Source organism: Crassostrea angulata, chromosome 8 (assembly GCF_025612915.1).
Source record: "Crassostrea angulata isolate pt1a10 chromosome 8, ASM2561291v2, whole genome shotgun sequence".
Taxonomy (NCBI): domain Eukaryota; kingdom Metazoa; phylum Mollusca; class Bivalvia; order Ostreida; family Ostreidae; genus Magallana; species Magallana angulata.
Genome location: NC_069118.1, coordinates 48,418,190 through 48,441,521, shown reverse-complemented (window position 1 = coordinate 48,441,521; position 23,332 = coordinate 48,418,190). Strand labels below are relative to the sequence as shown.

At 31.0% G+C, this 23,332-nt stretch overlaps 1 pseudogene; it reads right to left on the bottom strand.

Annotated features, from left to right (window-relative positions):
• Window positions 1-9,702: 9,702 nt before the first annotated feature.
• On the bottom strand, window positions 9,703-14,738 carry LOC128158871 (ryncolin-4-like; annotated as a pseudogene).
• Between the last annotated feature and the right edge of the window lie 8,594 nt (window positions 14,739-23,332).

Genomic DNA, 23,332 nt, shown 5'->3' with positions numbered 1-23,332 from the left:
CGGGCATTATATCAAATACTTGTTTTATAATTCAAGTTATGTCTTGAATTTTTTGAGCATTTTAGTTTTTAGTATTATTATTTGTAATAGTTTTATACCTTTTATTGGATTTAGAACATGAAATAAGCTGAAAAAGAAGGATGTTTCATAAATATATCTGAGATAATTTGTATGTAAAAGGGCATTAATATACATTCAGATATATAGAAGTCACCAACTGATGTGTATCAAAAGTTTTTTGACAAGGTACTTTTAAATTTTATTTTGTTGTCACAGTATTTATAAATGTCTTTGTTTTTTATATTGTATGTCTTTGTTGTTGTATTTCAATGAATTTGTTTGTAAAGGATAACTCTCCAAAGTTTTCTTACAATTGATACATACACTGTAGTATGGTAAGTTTTATATCACATGGTTTACATACATTCCATGCTCTTACTGGTTATTTTAATTTTTGTTAAAGAGTGAATTTTGTTGACATTAAAGAATATTTTTAATTTTGTTTAAATGGGCATTAATGATTTTGTTATTGGTTTGCATACATGTATTTTTATGCTTGCCATTTAAAGAAATGATACATGTAACTTGCATTTTATGGTTGTATTATATATGATTATTTTGTAGCTTGGCAGAGCTCAATTATTTATAAAAGTAGATTTTTCTGGTGCAATTATTTTTAATGATATATTTTGATTTTTTTTTTGTTTCCAAATGCAATCATATATAACAATTATTTTCATTCCAAATGCGCATATTTGGGAATAATTTTGGCGCTTTTACTTAAAATGACGAATATTTTTTAGGGTTATGACGTGGTAAATTTGCGTATTTTTATATTATGTTATAATCCCATGCAGACTATCTTAAACATTGTTGAAACTTTTTGTTATAACTCTTTAAAACATTCTTTAAAAAGAGCAGAATTTTTATTCTAATGCTGCTCATCCTATCTTATTTTTACAAGAAATCCATAACTTTTACATTTTTGATATATATCTTGTGAAAACATTGAGAGTTTGTGTTTACAACATAAAAGGCTAAAGGCTTATTAAAACTTGAAAAGCTTTCTTACACAGACTAGTATATTATTACTTATTATTAGGTTAGTTACTGTAACTAGCCTAATAAGTGTCTTGTTTTCCCGAGGACTATCAAGCGACATATATATTCACAAATAGCGATGAAGCCATGTACAAGATGCCTAACATCTCGTCCAATTTAACTCATTTAAACTCTTCAAAATTTTCAATCTCACCTTTCAAATACTCTTTAAAAATCCTTGCTTCACACATGTTTACATACAATGTTTTGTTGCTATTCAATTTAAAATGTTTTCTCCCTTTCCTCTGCAGAGATTTGAGCAAATTTCGACGCTGCCATTTTGTTCTGCTCCAGACAAAACAATGTGACGTCAATATTCAAAGAGCAACTACTCTAATTTTAAAAAATTTCAAAGGGCAACTACTCCAAATACTTTGAGAACTTATGGCATGTGGTTTATGTATTAAATACTATGAAATGTCGAAATGAGTAAGCGAAGCGTCGACCAATGACGGCCATATTGCCAAATATTATTTCTCACAGAACAAATATAGAGATATATGAGGCAATCACGTGCTATGTTTAAACCAATGAAAATGTGACATTTCAGTCCAAGGGAAAACAAATATCTATTCTGCGCATTTATGTTATTTCTTTTGTTTAGTGATTTGAGAGAATAATTTTTAATTCTTTTTTCAAATTATAAAGATGCATGCAGGTGTATAATTTTTAATAAGTGATATTTAATCTTGGCGGTTCTAATTTAGATTTTTCAAATCACTCTTAAATTTTTTTTCTACATTAGTTCACATGATATGCTATTGAAAACATGGTAACTTTATATTTATTGAAGACATAACGAAACAAAGTAAAACAGTCTTATCATACATGTAGTTAGTTCCAAAAATTCTATGTTTAATTTAAAGAAGAGCGTAAAAATTTTTATTATATTTTGGTTTTGCTTTTTCCATACGAATGTAATATTTTTTCTATTAAAGAACCTGTTGTTTTTACTATCATTCATGTTTAAGAATGTTTCCAGTCGCGGTTTCATATTAAAAAAAGCTTCAAATTGTAGGATGTTTTTATGATGCAGATTAGAAAAGTGGAACTAAACTTATCAAAATGATAATTAATCCAACATTTTACTTTCGATATTTTACATTTTTTTTGTCCATTACTCTAAAATGTGATGAGTAATAGGGCATTATATTATCTTCAACATTTGCTTAATGAGTTATGCTGCTTGATGTTACTGAAAATCAAATGTTATTGACGAACGATATAGAAAAGAAAACGTTCATTGTACTTATTATATTCAATGCATTTTGCTAGTCTATTAAAAATGTATCAATTTAATGATTTTTTACTCCATCGAAACGTAATGCTTTAAATCAATTTTCCAATGTATTACAGGATTATTTGATTTACAGTTATCTTAAGTTAGCTGAAACGCTATTTTCATAAAATTTTTATTCTTTTTAATTGTTAAACAGAACAACTAAATGACAATAGATTCAGGGTTCATAATAAACATACAAGTCATATGCATTTGAAAACGGAACTTAGCATGAAGTAAAGCTTGTAGTCCATTGTGTATATGTAGTATTTTTGCCAGTATTGTATATGATATTGTGTAGTTTGGGAGTGCCTTTAAGAGAAATCTTGTTTTAACCCAGAAATAGCTCCTCCAGGATTCCATTTATTTCCTAAGCAGAGTTTACATCTCTGTTTCTTGCTCAATGGTACAAATGTTTACTGTTTTCCCCGTGACGATGTTTGAGATACTTCCCCTGTCTCCTCAGGAATTCTTCTTGTAAGTGTCTCTTTTTGTGAATATATTATTTTCACATATACAACCTCTTGTAGAATCTAGCATTTTCTCTGTCTTTTTTTTTGTACATTTTCTATGTTTCCTTGGCACGTTTGCTATGTTTTGACATTTTGTAATGAACAGTATTGATTGAAATGAATTGTGTAATAAGTTTTTTCCTGGTTAACGTTTTGATGTTTCCTCATCTTAGGAATTTATGAATTAACGAAACCTACCCTTGATATTCTAATAAAAAAATTCTGCCATATAGTTTTACTACTGTACCAAATATTGTTAGATACAAAAATTATTTATTTAACTTTCGGATTTCCTAGGGGGTTGTCTCGAAAGTTAACACTTTTTATTTTAGGAACCTTATGTGAATTTTTTGAAAAAGCACTAATTTTTCACGTTTTCCCCATATGTTTTGTATTTCTGCCATAAGGATTTCTTTTTCTTTCAAATAAATGGAAACTATTGTAAAATATCACCAAATGGTGAAATAAAAAAAAAAAAAAAACACGTATACTTCGTTGCTTAGTCCTGAATAATATCAAAGATGACTTTTATATCTGAAAATTAGCATATTGTGGTATATAGTGACTTACAAAAATTTTTTTAACCAAATAACAATTTTGAAATGCTAATATGTTTCTTTTAATGCTCCGTCAATCCTTATTTTAAAATCGTCATCGCCTCGAACAAAAATACTTTTTTTCGTTATTTTAATGCATAGTTAAAACACCGGGAAACATTGGCGCCATTTTAGCATTTTAGCCTATCAAAGCCATGAAATCAAAAATTTTTAATTTATAACGTTACATATAACGTTATTTTTTGTAAAGAACACAAATTAAAAGAAAGTTTTGAACTTTGCAACTACGGCTGCATGGGGGAAAAAAAAGATGCGCAAAGTCATGCGCACTCGAACTGTACTATACCTCGTTAGTATATTTTGTAATATTGTTTACACGTATCTTTTTAATGTTTTATTCAAAGTGCTACAAAATTGAAGCCCCCCCCCCGGCGTTTCTAAGCCTGCAAAAAAACCCCAAAACATGACCATATGTATTTATATGGGATCGTAGAGTGCATGATTAAATCAAACTCGGAATCTAATTTATCGCTTTTTATGTTTTGAATGTGTTTTTCTTCGTGGAACTCTACTGGCTGTAAGAAATTTAAATCTTTGATACAAATTTGGTTTAATTGATGATAAATTGTAAGCTTATTGTTAGATGTTGTGCAACGCAAAATAGCTTCGAACAGTCAATTTTGTTTTTTACACAGTAATTAGATTCTTATTAATTTAGTTTTATACTTGACAACGATTGATCAGATTTACTTCATTTTACTATTAAGGCACCATTTGGAATAGGGCACGAGTATTTAAAGGAATCGAAAAAATTACAATGAGTTGGTTTATGGCTAGTAAGCACATGTTGTTGTTTTGGCTGGTATTCGTATATCCGGTTATTTTCGCGTTGAACTAATGTTCGCGATATTTTTTTAATCGTTAGATATTCAAAACGCAGCGATTATATCCGGTATTCTTTGCTATATATAAGAAACATTTTTAATCACAAAAAATGACTGAAGCAAATTAAAATCGTACCACCTCTTTCCTATTTTTGCAAATTTTAACACTCTACGAAATCCGGATATACGGTTTTTACGATGTAGATATGATTGAGATACTGGCGTAGAATATGACTTTTTTGGCGTATAAACAATAATGAACTTTATTTTTGGTTTTTAAAGATAGACACTTATTTGTATGACGTCACTGCATTTTTCATTAACGGAATCAGTGTGATCGTTATACATATATTTTTTGTACACAGGTTTTCGTACTTAATAACATATTTGAATGCTAAAAATGCTTACATTGATTTTTTAAACAAAATTTGATAGTAAAATGAAGAAAATACTGTGGAATCATTAGAATTGATTGTAGTTAAACGTTCGTAGTATTCTGACTTAGGTTGCCTTACCTTAATTTACATCTTCGACAAAAACAAATTTAGAAAGAGTTATCCTTCTAACTGAAATCCGACACAATCTAGAAAGGACTATGTGCGGTATAATGCATTTTTTGCCCCCAAAATTAAAGTTTTATAAAGAGCTTAAATATGAGATGAAATATATTTGAAATTAAATTGAAAATAAGTGTGTAAAAGGTTTTCATAACAGTGACGTCATAATGTAGAAATCACGTCAAGAAGATAGTCTTATTTTGTCATATTGATGTTTTATTTGCAATGTTTTTGGAATTGGGTCATTTATGTTACGTCATAGATAAACAGCGAATGAGAAATGGTGACTAAAATCAAGATTAAAGTGATAGGCATCCTCTGCACAATGATTTATAAAGATTTGATTTTTATGTGATAGTATTTAAAAATTAGTTAAAATTGGGGGCAGATAGTTGACCATACCAAATATAGTCCTTTCATTCCCGCAAATTTGCAAAAGAAACTTAATCCACTTAATTGGCACCCACGAATTTGAATGATTGTACTGTATATTGCTTCAGAAAAAATTGGAGAACTTCAAAAGGCAAGCATGATTTGTTATATGAAGAACTTTATCTAAACGAATTAGGGTTAAACTGTTTAATTGCTTAAGATAAGATGAAAGCACGGAACGTATTAGAATGTACGTGAAAAATATTTTGTTATCTATTATAATTATCTGTGATTGTTGATGACAAATTATTTTTGTTGTTATGGCATTGGTGTAATAAACAAAACATGTATCATGATGAATGAAAAAATTGTATATGTTATAAAATAAAAAAAAACTCATTTTAATGTTTTACCTTTTTTATGGTGTGAGTTTAATTGAACTTGAAAGTAATTTATTGACTGTTGGATACGAGTAATTTTCGATTTAGTTACACGAAGAGGCCCAAATAAGTAAGCAGGTACTTGATTGCATATATTTGTTTATGCTCTAAAATCTAAGTCTAAAACTGTACGTACAATCACTCCTGTCACGCTGGTACAACAGAAACCATGTTAGTTTTTAATAATTTAATGCTATTCGAAATCAATGCTTTCAATTGATGAATTGCTGCTTAGCGATCTCACGTTTCACAGCTTCTTTGATGGGTCACGTGACGGTATTGGTGTGACACGGAGATTTATTGGCTTCGCTAAATTCTACTGTAAGTTGGTACTCACGACCTTTCATACCCGGAAAAGGAGAAAAGTTACAAGAATATCAATTTCTCAAAGCAGTGAGTAAAAGGATTGAATGTTTTTGCGTATAGCGGGCTAAGAAAGTGTTTAGTTTGTTTTTGTTACGCGTGAGTAGTCGCTTACAATGGGAGATCGATCGAACAAGACGAAGGTAGGAAACAAAGGTGGGAAAATTTGTAAATTAAACCCTAAAGACTGACAAAATTAAGCGGAAAAAATGGTTCAGTTGAATTAAAGTCGGCGCCTTCATAATTTGGAAACTTAGCGGTCTCGGACAAAAATCAACCCAAGTAACTTAGAACAAGCAGTAGTGATCAAACCCCAGACGGCGATTTAGACTTCATTAAGACAATACAGTATACATGTAGTTAAGCGAAAAAAAGGAACAATGGTGAAAAAGTCTGACATTAAAGATAAAGTGACATATATAATAAATGAGCTAAAAAATGAGTTAAACAAGGAAATAATTTAAGAAATAAAGCAAAGATTTCATAGAATTAGTAACTGACCATGTCAAAACAGAAATTGAAACCAAAATAGCAACCATAGGTTTCTATCAGCAGCCCTTATATGTTATACAACTAATTGATTGTCCTATTGAGAAACAAGAGGCCCGGGGGCCACATCGCTCACCTGAGCAACAATTGCCTTTATTCTGATCAAATTAGCGTTACAGTATCAAAATATCTTGACAACTAAGTGATCTTGCTAAAATAAAATTGAAAATCTGCCAATTTTTATCCACCTCTTTTTTTTGGGTAAATACCAAGCTTCTTTTGTTGTTGTACCTGTAAGAAGATTTTTCTCTATTCCTATATATAACCCCCCCCCCCCATTTCGTTGCCCCACTTTTCTCTAGGGAATCATGGTTTCATCAAACGTAAATCTGCATAACCTGTGCTTTCACACTAAGTACTGAGTTTTGGACCGAAAACTTTCCCAGAATATTTTAAAAGATTTTTTCCTATATATTCCTATGTAAAAATTCAAACTGCAATCACGGCCCCGCCCTACCACTAGGGACTGTGATTTTGCCAACTTGAATTTACACTACCCAATGATGCCTCTACACAAGTTTAAGCTTTTCTGGCCAAATAGTCTTTAAAAAGAAGATTTTTAAAGATTTTCTCTATATATATTACCATGTAAAAATTCATCCCTCATTATGGCCTCACCCATCCCTGGACTATTATTTAAACAAATTTCCACTCAAATTTGGACTTTCCTGGCCTAATAGTTTTGAAAAGAAGATTTTTAAAGATTTTCTCTAAATATAAAAATTTATCCCCCATTGTGGCCCTGCCCTACCCCCAGGGATCATGATTTGAACAAACTTGAATCTACATTATCTAAGGATGGTTACATGCCAATTTGAGCTTTCTTGGCCAAATAGTTTTTAAAAGAATTTTTTTAAAGATTTTCTCTATGTATTCTGTATAAAAATTTATCCCCCAATTGTGGCCCCACCCTACCCCCGGGGACCATGATTTGAACAAACTTGAATCTATACTATCTGAGGATGCTTCCACTCAAATTTGAGCTTTCCGGGCCTAATAGTATTTGAGAAGAAGATTTTAAAAGATTTTCTCTATATATTCCTACGCAAAACTTGATCCTCCCCATTGTGGCCCAACCCTACCCCCGGGGACCATGATTTGAACAAACGTGAATCTACGCTACCTGAGGATGCTTCCACTTTAATTTGAGCTTTTCTGGCCTGATAGTTTTTGAGAAGACGATTTTTAAAGATTTTCTCTATATATTTCGATGTAAAACTCGACCCCCCTCTTGTGGCCCCTCCCTACCCCCGGGGACCACGATTTGAACAAACTTGAATTTACACTACCTGAGGATGCCTTCATATAAGTTAAAGCTTTTTGGGCCGAATAGTTTTTTGAGAAGAACTTAACGTCACTTTGGCATAGTGTTGCGTTTGAATTTCACGCAAATGACGCCGAAAATGAAATAGGTCAGATTAAATGCCGTAGAGCAAGGGCATATGCTTAATCAAGTATATTGAAATTTTACATGTGTGATCAGTATATCCTCATTATATCAAAACGTGCTGGGACCTGTATAAAATCGATACACATTAAAAAAAAAAATAAGCGTTAACTGTGGCAAATTTTTGTTCATACACTCTTTACGTTGAATTTAATAATTCTTCTTATTTGAATATTCAAAGCTCCCAGCACATTTTAAAATTTAAAATGTTCAGTTTTCAAGTTAGAAACAGAAATAAATATGTTTGTTTATGTTAAGCCTTTGCTATGCTTTTTCGTACCGGGTATTAATCCTGGTTCATTTATTTTTAGCAGTATCACGTGACAGGGGATTCTCAACAGACTCAAAAATTGCTCATGCGATAGCAAATTATCTATAGCTGTATATTAATAAAATATCGCTTTGTGTAACAGATTTTTGGAATAGAATATCAAAATTATTCAAAGGTTTATATTTTCTGTGTTAGATATTGCAATTTTTTTATGGACGCCCTTAACATACATGTAGCTGAGAAAAACAAAATGAAAACAAAATCTAATCATACACTATTTTATTTTCATAAGATTGCATTTAAAAATGACAACATACAGTTTTCGTTTCTTTTTCCTCAGTTTTTTTTTCATCGAAGTAGCTGTTGTTACAATTTGAACATGACAAGCAACAGTTTACATATTCCATTTGAAACAGATTTAATCATGCTTTAGCTTAATTGGACGAGTCCTTCTCGATTAAACGTTGCTGCGTCCTCTGGAAATCAGGACTGCGTTTTAAAAAAGAACTAACGACAAAGTCATCAATATTTTTAGTCTCCTGGAATAATTTTTAAGAACAAAATTTGTATAAAACCATTTATTTTACACTATTTCGATTTCAGTTATTATATTTTGCAGGCAATAGATTAAAAAAAATGATTAGTTCGTGATTAATTAGTGTTCATTAATTTGGTCTTATGTCGTAAGTTCTTTTGTAAAACGCAGTCCAGAAGTTATATACATGTAACTCGTGACTGTTCTGAGCTGACTTAGCGGGAAAAGTAGGTACCACAATCACACACACCAAACAAGATTGCAGGTTTCCCGAGATGAGTATATTACTCGGTCGTGTCTGCAGTGTTCCCGAAATATAAATGTATAAGCACATATGATAATAACATGTTTATAGATATTTGTAAACCAACCGTTATATATTCTTATTCTTGTTAAAGTTATCAACAAAGAGAATAATTGTTTTGTGCATATTTCAAAGACTCTATCAGAAAAAAATAGGGTATGTGTGTTCCTTACCTGACCACATGGCGGTGAATTGTTTGAAGTCAGAATACCAGAGATATCGTTACTTTCTGCTTGTAAACAATTGGCAGTTACTCTCGTCTTTGAAATTTTTTTTTCAACTACAACGAATGACACGTGAACTAGCAGTTAGAAATGAAAGTCAAGAAGGACTCTAGTTAAGTCATTACATATTAGAACAACCAATTGTAATCATATTCAAATTATATATATATATATATATATATATATATATATATATATATATATATATATATATATATATATATATATATATATATACACACACTTTTATATATAGCACGTTACACATATTCCAGTATTCCAAACCACAAGATGCTTTTACCGGGGCTTATTTCACTCGCCTAACCATGAGTTCAGTCGATTTCAACGAATAGTATACGGTACGCCATGGCACGTAGGTGACCCCTGAATTGTACAAATCGTTGCTCCCTGCCAAGTAGAGGCCGTTAACATTTGCACAGGGACAACCCTTATGCCACCATCCAGACTTCGTTGTAATGGCACAGTTTTGTGTAACAACATCATTAACCTGGTCCCATGTGGTAAACTTCATATTGTTCGTGGATGTCGAAAAACAATCTTCTACAAATAAAAAAAAACAAAAAAAAAACACCAAAACACCCAAAACAAAACAAAGAAAAAAACCCCCATAAACACAATTCGTATTTTTATTTGATACTGCTAGGTTTAATCTTGTTTGAAATTGTATAAACGCTGTAAAACAATGGGTTTATTTCTAAGTAAATATGTACATTTGTAAAATGATGGGCAATTTTTTCCCCAATAGGTCTATAGAAAAATCACTGTTAAAAGAGTGTTACTGAAATAGACGCATCGGAGGAACTTTGATATATATTTTAGGTTTAAGATAACGGATAATTTTGCCGCTTACAAAACTGAATTTTTTTGTAGGGGCGGGTATTATCATGATCCAATTTCCTAACCGTGAAATAAAAATGTTTTCCAGCATTAAACTTGATTTTAAACACAGAGCATAGTCAACACAATTTTTGAGACCCATTTAATAGAAAAAAACCTCTCACCAACGTTCCCGGAGAACCCTGATACCGTGAAGGTGTACTTGGTTGATTCGTTTCCTACGTTTAAACTACTGTACTTGAATTAACGCGTCTGGTTGTCAAAGTCCTCCATGTTCATCCTCATCTCATATGTTCCTTGACTCAGAAGGTGGTGTAGTTTGTCATTACCTGTAATGATAACAGTAATGAGGGGAAAAAACCCACAAAAAGTACTGAGCAGTGAAATGGGGCTTATCCTTATATTTCCTTCAATGACAAAAATCACAATAAAATATGCAACAAATCTACACATTTTTTCACCTCGACATAAAATGAATGATGTTAACTTTTGTTTATGTAAATATTTTGTACGTTAAATTAAAAGTTTACCAGTCTTTTAAAATCAACCAGTTTGAAAAGAAATGTAATATACGATCTTCTTGATTAATCTGAATTTAGAACAAAGCCGGAATAATACCGAGCCAAAACTCTGATCTCAAATTTCCAAATCCATTCTTGTACTCTATCCATGTTCTGTAAAAATCCTCAGAACCGTCTTGTCGTCTCTGGAACACCTTGAAAATAATGGAAACAATCACTTATTTTTTTTAAAGGTCTTCGATGTGTCTTCTTAATAAATACAGCGTTGTAAAAATAATTTTGAGGCTTTTTAGATACCATTATTATACCCTATAGATATGTCTGCACATAATATTCTCTTGAAAAAAAAATTGTTGTGATCAAATTTCAATTTCATCATTTCAGCATCAAGGATAAAATGATAATAATAATAATAATAATAATATATGAATAAATAAATCATAAATAAATAATAATTATGATAATAATAATAGTTTAATGTCGTACTGTTCAGCCACCGCCATCTTTCTCCATGTCACAGAAAACTGTCATGTGATTTAGGAATGGTAGTTTTATTGTATAAAGTCCACTAGGTAGGCCACAGTTAATGTTGTGCAGAGAAGTGCAGTCATTTGGAATGTCATTGTCTAAAAAAGAAAATGGTGCATATTCATTTTGTCGACATTGGCATTTTAACATTTTAAGAACAGCAAAATGTGAGCTAAAAAAATAAAGTTATTGTGGAGAACAGTAATGGCAAAATAAAGGATCGGTCTGGGTGGAGAGATTGTGTGGCTACCTCTTGTGCCATGAAGAGGCGCAAGTAAGTAGTCACATTTAGCTATGTTTGAAACCTTTTTTAACACAACTCGATCTCCTACAATCTTTACTTATTAAGATTATTTTTTATGTATTGTCAGTGTGAAATATGAACATTCCAAAGTTTTAATCATGTTTGAACTTTGTCTTAAAGATAAACTGATTAATATCGACATGTTCCGAACATTTGAATTAATTCGATTATCTTAATTCGCTGTGTCGCACACGTATATAATTTAATTCGGGTTGTAACGCGCTTTCTGATTGGCTAAAAATTATTTTATATCGTATAAAGAATTTTGCTAACGTCATAGTAAGGCTAACGTCAAGAACGTATCAATACGCCTGACGTTACGTTTGAATTTTGTACATTTTACGTCATTTTAAAGGTCAAATAACCGTTTTTATACACAATGAAGAGTTTAAAAAAAAATAAATTATAAGCAATGAATTCAATATTTATTAGTTTGATACGATATAAAAGGGTTTGAAACAGTTAACTTTTTTTTTCATAAACGCTTCGCGATTTATAAAGCGTAAACTGTCCCAAACCATTTTATATCGTATAAAACAAATAAATATTGGATTCATTCCTTAAGTGAATTTCGAAGGATTTTTTTTTTCAAATAAATCTTAGGTTTTACGCGGGTGTGTTAATGCAACTATGTGTTTAATGATCCTCGATATTATGGTAGTTTTTTGAAGAATTGTTTATTTGTAAGAAAACAATTCAAGTGAATGTGTTCTCTCGGGAATTATATTTCTTTTTGAAGCTGTCGCGCAATTGTATAACGTGACAGTTAAAAATAGAACATTATTTTAGCATAACAGAAAATCAGAAAGTGTAACTCTACCACAAAGTTTATTTGCTTGCATAATTTAATATGATCTTATTTTATATCCAATGAAAAAAAATAATCTTTATTTGTCACGAACCCTCTCAACCATTTCAATTTTATCAAAAAATACTACGTACGTTACTTTCATTAACAACAATGAAACAAAGGATTTTAGCAGCATTTTCAAGTATTTTAGGTCATATTCTTCTGATATTTGCCTACTTTATATTCATAATAGTATGGTATGGTATAGTATAGTATAGTAGGATTAGTGTAGTACGTACACGTTTGGCTTTTTCCTGCACACACTGAAAGAGGAAAGGTCTGTCAAGCCATATAAATGTCCACCTGATTAACTTTTTTCTCTTGCTGATAAAATAAAATATCCGTGCCTGTATCATACTGATTATGTCCCAACTGACACTCATATTAATTTTGGGTATTTGTTTTAGATAAATCTTATTTCGGCATAGTTTACACTGCATTCCTATGAATTGCCTCCTGATCTTGGTCTTCTCTTTTAAACATGCTTGTGAAGTCAACGATCATTTTTTTTATGTAGTACAGAGAATTCGAAGATATAGCTAGTTTCTGGTTGACATTTTACGTCTGTGGATTTAAAATTTGGACAAGAAATAAAGATAAAATTGACAGGTTTCTTGGGTAAAACATGACATCATGCTCTTTATTGTGACGCCATATTGATCAGAGAAATTTTTACTCCATCGATCGCTGAAAGTTTCCTTAACATACCCGCGTAATTCATAGAAAAAATATAATAATGAGTTGTTAAAACAAATTAGTTGTACAAAAATAACCTCTGGTATACGGTATAGTAGATTTATCCCGATGTATAGATTTGTCTGTCGATCGGCTGAATCGTAATTGAAAGCGAACAAAAGATTACAGCTTTATATTTCTTTTACCGTACAAGTTTATCCTCAGTTGTATGCATGAAAAACACCTATGTACACAATTAGAGATACTTATTAATTATTAGACACAATGTCAAAGAAGGTTTGGTATTAATGTTTGGGAAGAAGTCATAAAGTATGTTGTTATATACCCCTGTAAGACAGTTACTATACACACAGGATGAATTTCTGCCATTCAGTGAATTGAAAGGTGACTGAAAGGTATCTGAAATGTGACTGAATGGCATATGTGTGCCATTCAGTCACCTTTCCAGACCATTCAGTTATCATTCAGTTGACTAAATGGCAGAGATTCATCCTATGATAAATCTTTACGAAAAAAAGTCCAGCATTTTGACTGTTGGACTAGAACTGTTGGATTGGAACTGTTAAAATCGACTGTTAAAAAAGACTGTTGACCGGTGACGTCACATTCCGCGAAAACGTGTTATTTGTTAGAAGGGGTATAACAAAACATTTGTTGACTGTGTCTTGGCCTTGGGCAACTGTTTGCGAGCCGGTCCGACAGATCAACTGTTGCCCTCGACCCCAGTCAACAACTGTATAATGTTTGCCTCTTGAAATACTATGGTATCCAACTTGTAAACTGACCTCTAATACAGTGGACTTTATTACTGGAGAGCGTCACACACAGGTCATCAATTGAGCATGCCAGGCATTCATCAGTGATATTCGCAGTCTACAAGAGTGCCACGATGATTTGATTTTATATGTGATAATTACCATAAACAGATATATTTAGCATATTTTTATTATCTATTGTATCTGTTTTTCAAGTGTTCTATTACGAAGGTTATGTAAAAGAATATCCAAGTTGGATTTAAGAAGATTTGATGATACTCAATAATTTCAGATGATATGAAGGAGTTGAACTCAACAAAGATTATATAATTGTAAGTCGCTGCTCAATACAAAACATGTTAACTTTATTACTCGACTTCTTTACAGTAAAGGTGATAAGTTCAGCATTGCAATGCTTTATAATTAAATAACTATCTAACTATTTAACTTTTTATTACATAACTTTTTAGTTCACTGTAAATTGCTGAAAAATAAATGTTTTTACAATTCCGGTTTATTACATCCAAGAATAAAAGTAAAGCTGTAAGTACAATTTGATAAATAACCAGGAAAGAGAGAAAATGAAATAAAAATTAAAAAGAAACTGACCTGGTCGAGTTCAATTCTAATATAGTCAGGTTTGGGTTCCGTTTCGTTTATGACTGACACGAGTTCACACAGCAGTTCCTGTTTCCGGTAGTTGACTCCACGACAAAGTTTGGGTCTGTGTCTACATTCCCGGACACACTGCTGCTGCCCAATGATCCCCATCACCCAGACAACGGGACCAATATACCTCTCACCGTGAACAGTCGCAGACGTCACCCTCATATATAACGATGATAAACACAACAGAAGCCTTGTTAAAGACATTTCCTACAAAGTTCTACCTATATTTTGTATCAGAGAGAAGAAAATCAAATGGCTCTTGTACGACCAAGTGAACTTTCCGATATTGTTCTTGAATACTGCGTGTTGTTTCTCTAGCTATAAGTGCCAAATGAATTCTCTTTGAATATTACTGATGCAAGTTTAAACGAATTTTAAACCTATGAACCCCGTGCCTTATATCGTCTTAAAAAAAAAGTCTGCATGCAATGACTATGACAAATCGGGAATATAAGATTACAAGATCGGAAATACAGTTCCAATAATAGTTACCATCGTGAACAGGATGTGATGTTTTATTTATTTTCACATGTTCTCTGTTACATCACTTGTATACCACTTCCTATAAATTTAAACACCTCCCTCCACCCCTGAAATGACAGATAAATTTGAAACAAAGAAATTGAACATATTTTATAAAAGCGTCTAAATTCAATACTGATTACAGATAAATGATCTTATTTGACCGTGGGGAGGGCAATTATTGGCATACAGTTTATGCAAAGAGATACGAGCGGGGATAATGCTAGTTAGCATGTTTACAAAATGTTTGTGCAACCCTTTTTTCAAATTGTGTAGTAAATTGTTAGTTATAGCTGTATTTTGAACTCCCTAGAAAATCTTGGTTTGAGGTGCAGGATGCTTTAATTTGATGTCTGTTAGAAAATTTAAAAGGCAATGTTAAAGAGTTAGTATACAAATATGTTTATAAAATGATTGCGCCCATGAGAAAAGGGTCCTAATGACGTTTTGTATAAAACAGAGAAATAACGTCATAAAGAATTGACGTTTCATAAAAGAAACAAATCTCGTCTGATATTAATACAAAACAGCAGCGCGGTAATTTTGTTACTTTGTTTATGAACAATTAAGTGTCTTAATGCAGAAACGTGTTTAAATAGCATTGCCCCAAACTGCAGTATCTGTTTAATTAATAAAATGAACACATGTATATGTTTTTTTTTTATATTTTACTCATTAAATATTAGTCACGATCGAATGTAGCTTCCGTGCTTGTTTGATACGAACAAAATACAACTTTAAAAAACTTGCACTGCATACTGAAGTATTGGAAAGAATAACACGATTAAACAATTTACATTCCGTAGAATAACTTGCAGTACTGAATCTGATTTTGAATGTTTTGAATATAATATAATTTTAGAGTTTCCAGTTATTGAGAAATCATAAAAATCACCACCACGTTTTCGCTACCGATTATAACTTGTTGATCAGCCCGTCGGCATCTGTTTACTTGCGCGACCGACTTTAACTTCATGTAGGTCTTCCATTTTCATATAAACAGACTCTGAAGATTCGGGACCACAAAGAAGTTTAACAATCTGGGTGAAACCCATAGCATTTGTATTACAAGATAAATATTTTAATCACTGTTTATAAAAGCATTTCAGAAAACAAGAAAGATAACCCACTTCTGTAGAAAATACCACGAGGCTCCACACGGGGAAACTGATATTAAATAAGATGTTCAATTTGTTTCATATGTTCAATATTAATGAGTGTTCTTAAAATATGAATTGAATAGACTAGTGAATGAATTATTATCAAAAATAGGTGTTTAGTCTATAGGTTGATACTTCTTGTAGATCCAGTCGTTTATCAATTGATATAACATGATATTATTTCAAATTGTAACGTTAAGCTTTTTAATGAGTCATTTTGTTGGTTTTTTTAAATAGATAATTATCAATGAAATTTGATAAATTTATAATGAAACTAAATTCTTGGTATGAATAATAAACTTTCACTTAAGCTTCATCATTTTTTGTACTGTAACTTACAGATATTCAAGTTAAAAGAATTAAAAGAAATTGTTCCTGCCATTTCGTTAGGTTTTCTTTTAAAGTCTGTCTATTATTCAGACTTTTTTTTTAATGCATCCATTTTATAGAAATTTTATATACACTCTGAAAATTGTTTTAACTAAATGTTATAAAAAAAATGTTTACATGTAACTATAAAATGTGTTGCATACAGATTTAGGCGCAAGGCGCAAATTAACTTTACGATTGTCATTTATTTGTTGCAAAGATAGATATATACAATTTAACCACCAATTTACTTTTTGATCCCGCTCTTTTTCTCCTGTGGTCGGTCAGTTATATATATATATATAGGCACAATAGCGGTATTATTTAATAGGTGCTTATAAAGTGCGGATTATTCAGAATAAAAAATAAAAATAAATAAATTTTTTCATCTATTTATTTGCTTGAGTGCTACAAAATTGAAATGATCAAATAAACATTGACCACGAACATTTAATCGGCTACTTTCTCTGTGTGATCAAAATGTTTTTAAAAAAAGTGTGCATGTCTATTGTAGTGTATAATGAAACATTAAAAGAATTTTTAAAGACCAAATTTACTTCTGAAGTAACGTTTACAGAACCTATTTGTGCAGCGATTCAGTGATCACTAATGTTGGCTAGCGATGTACATGTACTGGAGTCCGTGCAAAAAAAATAAACAATGATTAATAATTGATAACATTTTTTTTTCAAATTTAAATTCAAGAAGTTTTGCGAGCCTGATTTCTTTCTGTATATTTTTTTTTGGAGGGGGGGGGGGGGATTTACCCAATTCTTCGGAAAAAGTTCCTAAATGACAAAGGGTATATGCATACTAATTGTGCGTACAAGATCTATTGTAAATAGCTATAATAATATAACCTGCTCATGTTTTTTTATAATACAAGTAGATGCATTCCGGCAGATAAGATACTAGTAATTTTAGAGGACGCTCAAAAACATGAAAGAAGTTTTTAATATTTTAAATAAATAGTGTGCTATTTATTTAAAAACTACGGGACATTTGAGATACATATATAAGCGCTAAATTATTCATGTGTCTACAAATACCCATTGTATTAATGTTTAATCACGTGTCGACAAATAACCCATATAAAAGAAATGAGCCAACTTATGGTAGAAACATATGTCGCATTTTGAGAAATTACATTCTAATTAAATTTAGACGTAAACTATAGTTTTCATTGAACCTAAGAGTAATTAAGTTGTGCCCGATTTTATTCTTTGACAAAATCACATTTTAATTTATTGCTTCAGGAACTTGATAAGCCAAATAATGAACAGTTTTGTCTTGACAAAAATAGTGGGTGTTTCAAAATCATTAAGAAAATGCCACGAGAGAACAAAATCACAAGCTTTAGTGCTTATATTGAGATTTCAGTAAAAGAAATGTCTAGTGGAGAGGGTAAATTAATCGAGGTTCACGATTCGATACCTTTGTACAACATCATTCCCATATCACTCCCATTAAAATAGAATCAACTTTTTTTTAATTCGTTTTTATTTGTCATACATGCAGTAAACTGTTGTCGGCTAACTTTATGAAAATTTTGGTGCTCGAGATTTCAATGACCTTATATTCTAGCAATTTCACACTAAATGGAAACAATGCGGAATAAGTGCTCGCGTAAAATATGAAAATCTGTAATACATGTATGAGCAACGTTACATATTGATTTACACATGAAAAGGAAACAAAATTAACTATGTTGAAGAGTTTTAATTTTGGCAATAAGAGTGAGCTAAAAGAAACATACGGTTTGATCCTGGACAAATTTAATTGAATTCAAAAAAGAGCATATCTCATTTCATATTTTGACTTGATAAATATTATTTTCTTTTTTAACTTTAATTTTAACTCAAACACAATTAAGAATTTATTGAAATGTACATGTCTCTGTATTGCACATTATCATGCTTAATTTCAAGCTGAGTCCTCATTTAGTTTTGCAGATGCCTATGCTAATTTTCAAACTCTCAAGATCCATGCCAAGCTTGCAAAGATGATTATTATTATATGAGTATAAACTTATTTAGAACTTAGTGAACTCGGTGTATCTTTTATTGATGCACGTAGGAACAAAATGACCGGCGCGAATTGTCTCTAAGAGCGAAACGTCCCACAATCTTACTAAGCTTGCTGTGCATTTTCATAAACCGGAACGGGGAAGCAATTACAGCAAATACGCTACCGCTTTGCTTAAAAATGCGACTTTTCATTTAAGCGACTTGATTGAATTCATGTTTGTAATAGAGACACTTTTAGGTATATCAATGTAGTAAGGAACAAGAGTAAATATAAAAGAAAGTAATTCAAATTATTAAGGATTAAAAAATATTAAAGCAACATAGAATTAAGCAAGCCATGAAGAATTCAAAACAAAAGAATCAAAGTAAAAAAAAAATCATAACGATTGATATGAAAACACTAAAGTGTCAATCATGTGTAAATGTACATAAAAATAAAGAAGTTAAAGCAAAATGAGAAAAAGAAAGATCTACTTTTGGTAATTTTTTTTTTACATATAGCATATGCTTAAAAGTCCAATGTGCAAATATTAACACCATGCAAATTAAAAATGCCATGTCCATAGTTATTGATAAATAATAATTTAGAAAAATTATTTGAATTGTACATGTAGTTTATAAAAGTAGTTCGTTACAAGACTAGATATTATTTATTCAGAAAACAAGAACGTGCGTTAAAAAGACTTCACAGTTTTAGTGACAATTACAGTCATTTTCAATGTGCACGGATTGTGTAAAAAATATACATTGATGTAAATGCATTATTATAATTTAAAGTTATTAATAAGGAATCAAAAAAGAATTTAGTAATGATATTTTCAAAAGCAGCAATGTGATTAACAGATAAAACAATGGGGCTATATACCTAACATAAAAATAACGTTGATGAAATCATAACGTAACGTCGCAAGGTAAACAACGTCATAGGAAAAAAAAAAACTTAAAAAGCCAAATAAAGATATTTATAGTCATTGGATTATCATGAAACTTCATAACTTTAATCTTCTGACAAATATAGGTATAAATCCATAAAAATCTGAAATTCTGAAAAAAATGTCATAAGGGCCCTTTTCTCATGGGCACAATCAAATAGTAATCAATAATTCATTATATTTAATTTAAAGTCAAATAAATTTCATAAAAATTATCTAATCGTGAAATTGCTGAAAAATATATAAATATACGTAATAAGGCATCATTCTTTGAATATTATGGGGTAATCAAACAAGGTCTGGCGTGATCAAATCTATCATCCAGCCCTTCAGGGTTCGTAAAAAAGTTTATCTCCCTTGATCGTATCTGATCACCTCATAATACTAAAAAAACAGTAATTCCTTATTCCTCAAATGACAACCAGCAAATCAAAAATGCTTAAAAAAATTGTAGGTTTAAATTGCGAAAAAAACTTATTTATATTTTTATCAAATAAATATTTGTTCTTCATTAGTGAAGCTAATTGTAATATCCTTTATATGTTATTCTTGTTTTATTTGCGTACAATTAAAAATCATAGCTTTTTAAATTTTCTCTTTTTGTTTTTAGAGAAATGCAAATACGTCATTATATTTAAGCTTCTTTAAGTTCTTATGAGGCATCAAACAAACGCCAGTTCATTTGATGTAGTAAGTAAAAAGGAAATGTTACAGAAGTCAATGTTTAGACAACACGGTACGAACAAAGCCCTTTTTGAAAAACCCGCACAAATACTATGTAGACATTAAATCTTCGGTTTTTCTTAATATTAAACAAAGAAGAATAGAACCAAAGTATCTCCTGCCTAATACTTTTTCAGTCTTTTTCAGTAGAACGTACACATTAATGGACTGTATGCAGGGCTAGTTTTGCCTCGTGCTTTTTTTGCTCTTCTGCACTTGCAAATCGTTTTGCCCACTCGTGAATTCGCCAACAAACAATAAAAATAGACACTTTTTGAAAACAATTATTCGTTTAAATTTCCCAGTCTTAAATTCTCCGCTGACATTGAGGTCGCATAGGTGAAAGAAAACAGGGGCGAAAATTTCCCATTTTCTACAAAATAACAACAAAACGTTTACACATGTATTATTTTTATTTCTTTTACATATATAATATTTTCCAAAGGCTGTTTAAAAAATAGAAAAATCCATAAAGCTTCTACATCAATTTGTTTGTACGTTGTTAAACAATATTTTATTTTCCAGATGTACAGTTGAAGAAAAAAAATATTTCCTTGTCTTTTTTAAGGCAACAACAAGATGAAACTGATTTCCAAAGTTTATTGATAAACAAACACATGATACATGTAACATAACCATTTCATTGTCATTATATTTTACCAAAGCATGACAGAGAAATAAACTGAAGTTGCTTAAACAGATTGTATTCAATGCCCATGTCCAAACAAACAGAGTGAGGTTGGTAGGTTAGTGCCTATGTCCAAACACACGATATAAAAGTGATAGGTTAATGTCCATGTCGAAACACACGAGGACAAGTGGTCCATGTTCAAACTCACGAAGTAAGAGTGTTTGATCAATGTCTAAGTTAGAAAACACGTGGTAGTAGTGGTGTATTAATGTCCTTGTCCGCACACACAAGGTAAAAGTGGTAGATCAGTATCAATGTCTGATGTATCGACGAGGTAACTCTGGTAATTGGAGAGCAATGGTAAAATACAAGAAATCTAAACACGCGAATAAAAGGTATGTTGGTGTGATTTGAGAAAAATGGAACATATGTTAATTTCAAATATTCGGTAAAAGGTATATAAGTACATGTATGCGTTTATTCCTCGGTCTGGCTTTCCTTCATCGATGTTAACCATATAAATATCCGACTAGTACAACATTATTCAGTATATTTTGAACTTCATATTTAACACAATACAATAGCTTGATCAAAGCTAAGCTGGAAAAATGCTGCTAGATTCCTGTCTTCTGTGTCTTTATGATATTATACACCGTTTTACGTGCAAACTATATAAAACTGGGAAGGTTTTTGAGAACCGGATAAATAACTTTTTAAAAGGGGATAGCAGAGCAAATTCTAATAAATGTTCTTTCTAAACTGAGATGTTTTGCAATCACATGCTATTGTCTATTGTTATTTGTTTAAGTCTTGTAGAAACCGGTGTTAAGTGTAGTTCTATCTCATTTTATATTAAGGAATATACGTAGGCTATTTATAATTACATTGTATCACAAGATAATGTAGAAAGGTTGTAGTAATGAACTATCCAAATTTAATGAATCATCCATTTTTTTGCATCGACATCAATTTTAACAGAAAAAACTAAATATTTAGTCTGCTTGACTACAGTTATTAAAACATATGATTTGTTATGTTACAGTAAAATGCTACGGTAAAATTAAATCGTACGCGGGATGGAAACATTAACGTAAACAAACAGGTAAGCGATTCGATTTTTGATATTCTTATATTAATGCATAAAAAACATATAAATAACTTCGATGCACTTATTGAGGAACTGTTTAGTCACATAGTTTTATCAAATTATTTTCCTATCACAGATAACTAAGCGTACTTATCATTATTCGAGCGATTCGTTCGGCGATAGATGTAAACACGATCTGAAAATAAATAATTCCTTTAGAAAGTTTAAATCGTTTTTAGTAAAACCACTCAGAGTTTTTTTTAAAGTATAAATTCGTAAGCATTTATAGCTAGCTAACATTTATTTATTCGATATGTTCAGGTTAATATCGGACAGAAATATGCGTCCCTGTTATTGGGCATCGAAGAAATTATATGAAACGTGAAGCAATGTCTGTTTCTTGTATACATGTTTATCTTTAAAGTGCAGAATTGGTCGTTTAGAGATTCAAGCTTTTACTACTTTGCAGACTTTAAATGAAGTAAATACAGAAATCTATTTCTGACGTCGTCAAATGTTGCATCGAATTCTCGCAGTAATTCCGTACTTGCGTACGAATTGACAAAGATGTAGCGCCGACATTTTAGCGCGCATCAATGTTATGCAACGCGTTCTTGAGATAATGGTTTAACTTGTAAAACGTATAAAACTGACTTTGAAAATACACCGTTAAGCCAATTTTCGTGTCGCAATATAACTCTGAAATTTATACTCGAATCTGATTGGCTACAGGATGCAGGATAGGATAGGATAGGATAGGATAGGATAGAACTTAACTTTTATATTTCTATCACGTATCGTGCATCCTGCATCCTATCCTATCCTTGTCAACTTTCAGGATAGCAGCACTGTATAAGTTATTTATAACCTAATTAGATTATAACTTATTAACTCATATTCCCAAAAAAATGTTTAAGATTTGACAAAAATTTCTCACCTTGTTTAAAAATTATCAAAAAAGCCCCAAATGTACATGTTAGCTGAATATTTTAAAACCAAAATGGCATTTTGTGATTATCTAACTGATATAATGTATTTTCAATCAGTGAAAATAACATTCAATTTGATGTAAATGAATTAAAAAAACTTGTCGACACAAAATACCTGTGAAAAACAACAAGAGATATTTTCAACATGTATATACAAATATATAACATTACTAAGCTATTTGTATTTTTATGCAAAACTATCGTTGTGTTTAATTAGAAAATCAAAAATGAAAATATTGACTTGACAAGTGAAAGATACTGATGGTTCCATATTTTTCTTTAAGTTTCTAAATTACATAAATAGATAAAAAAAACC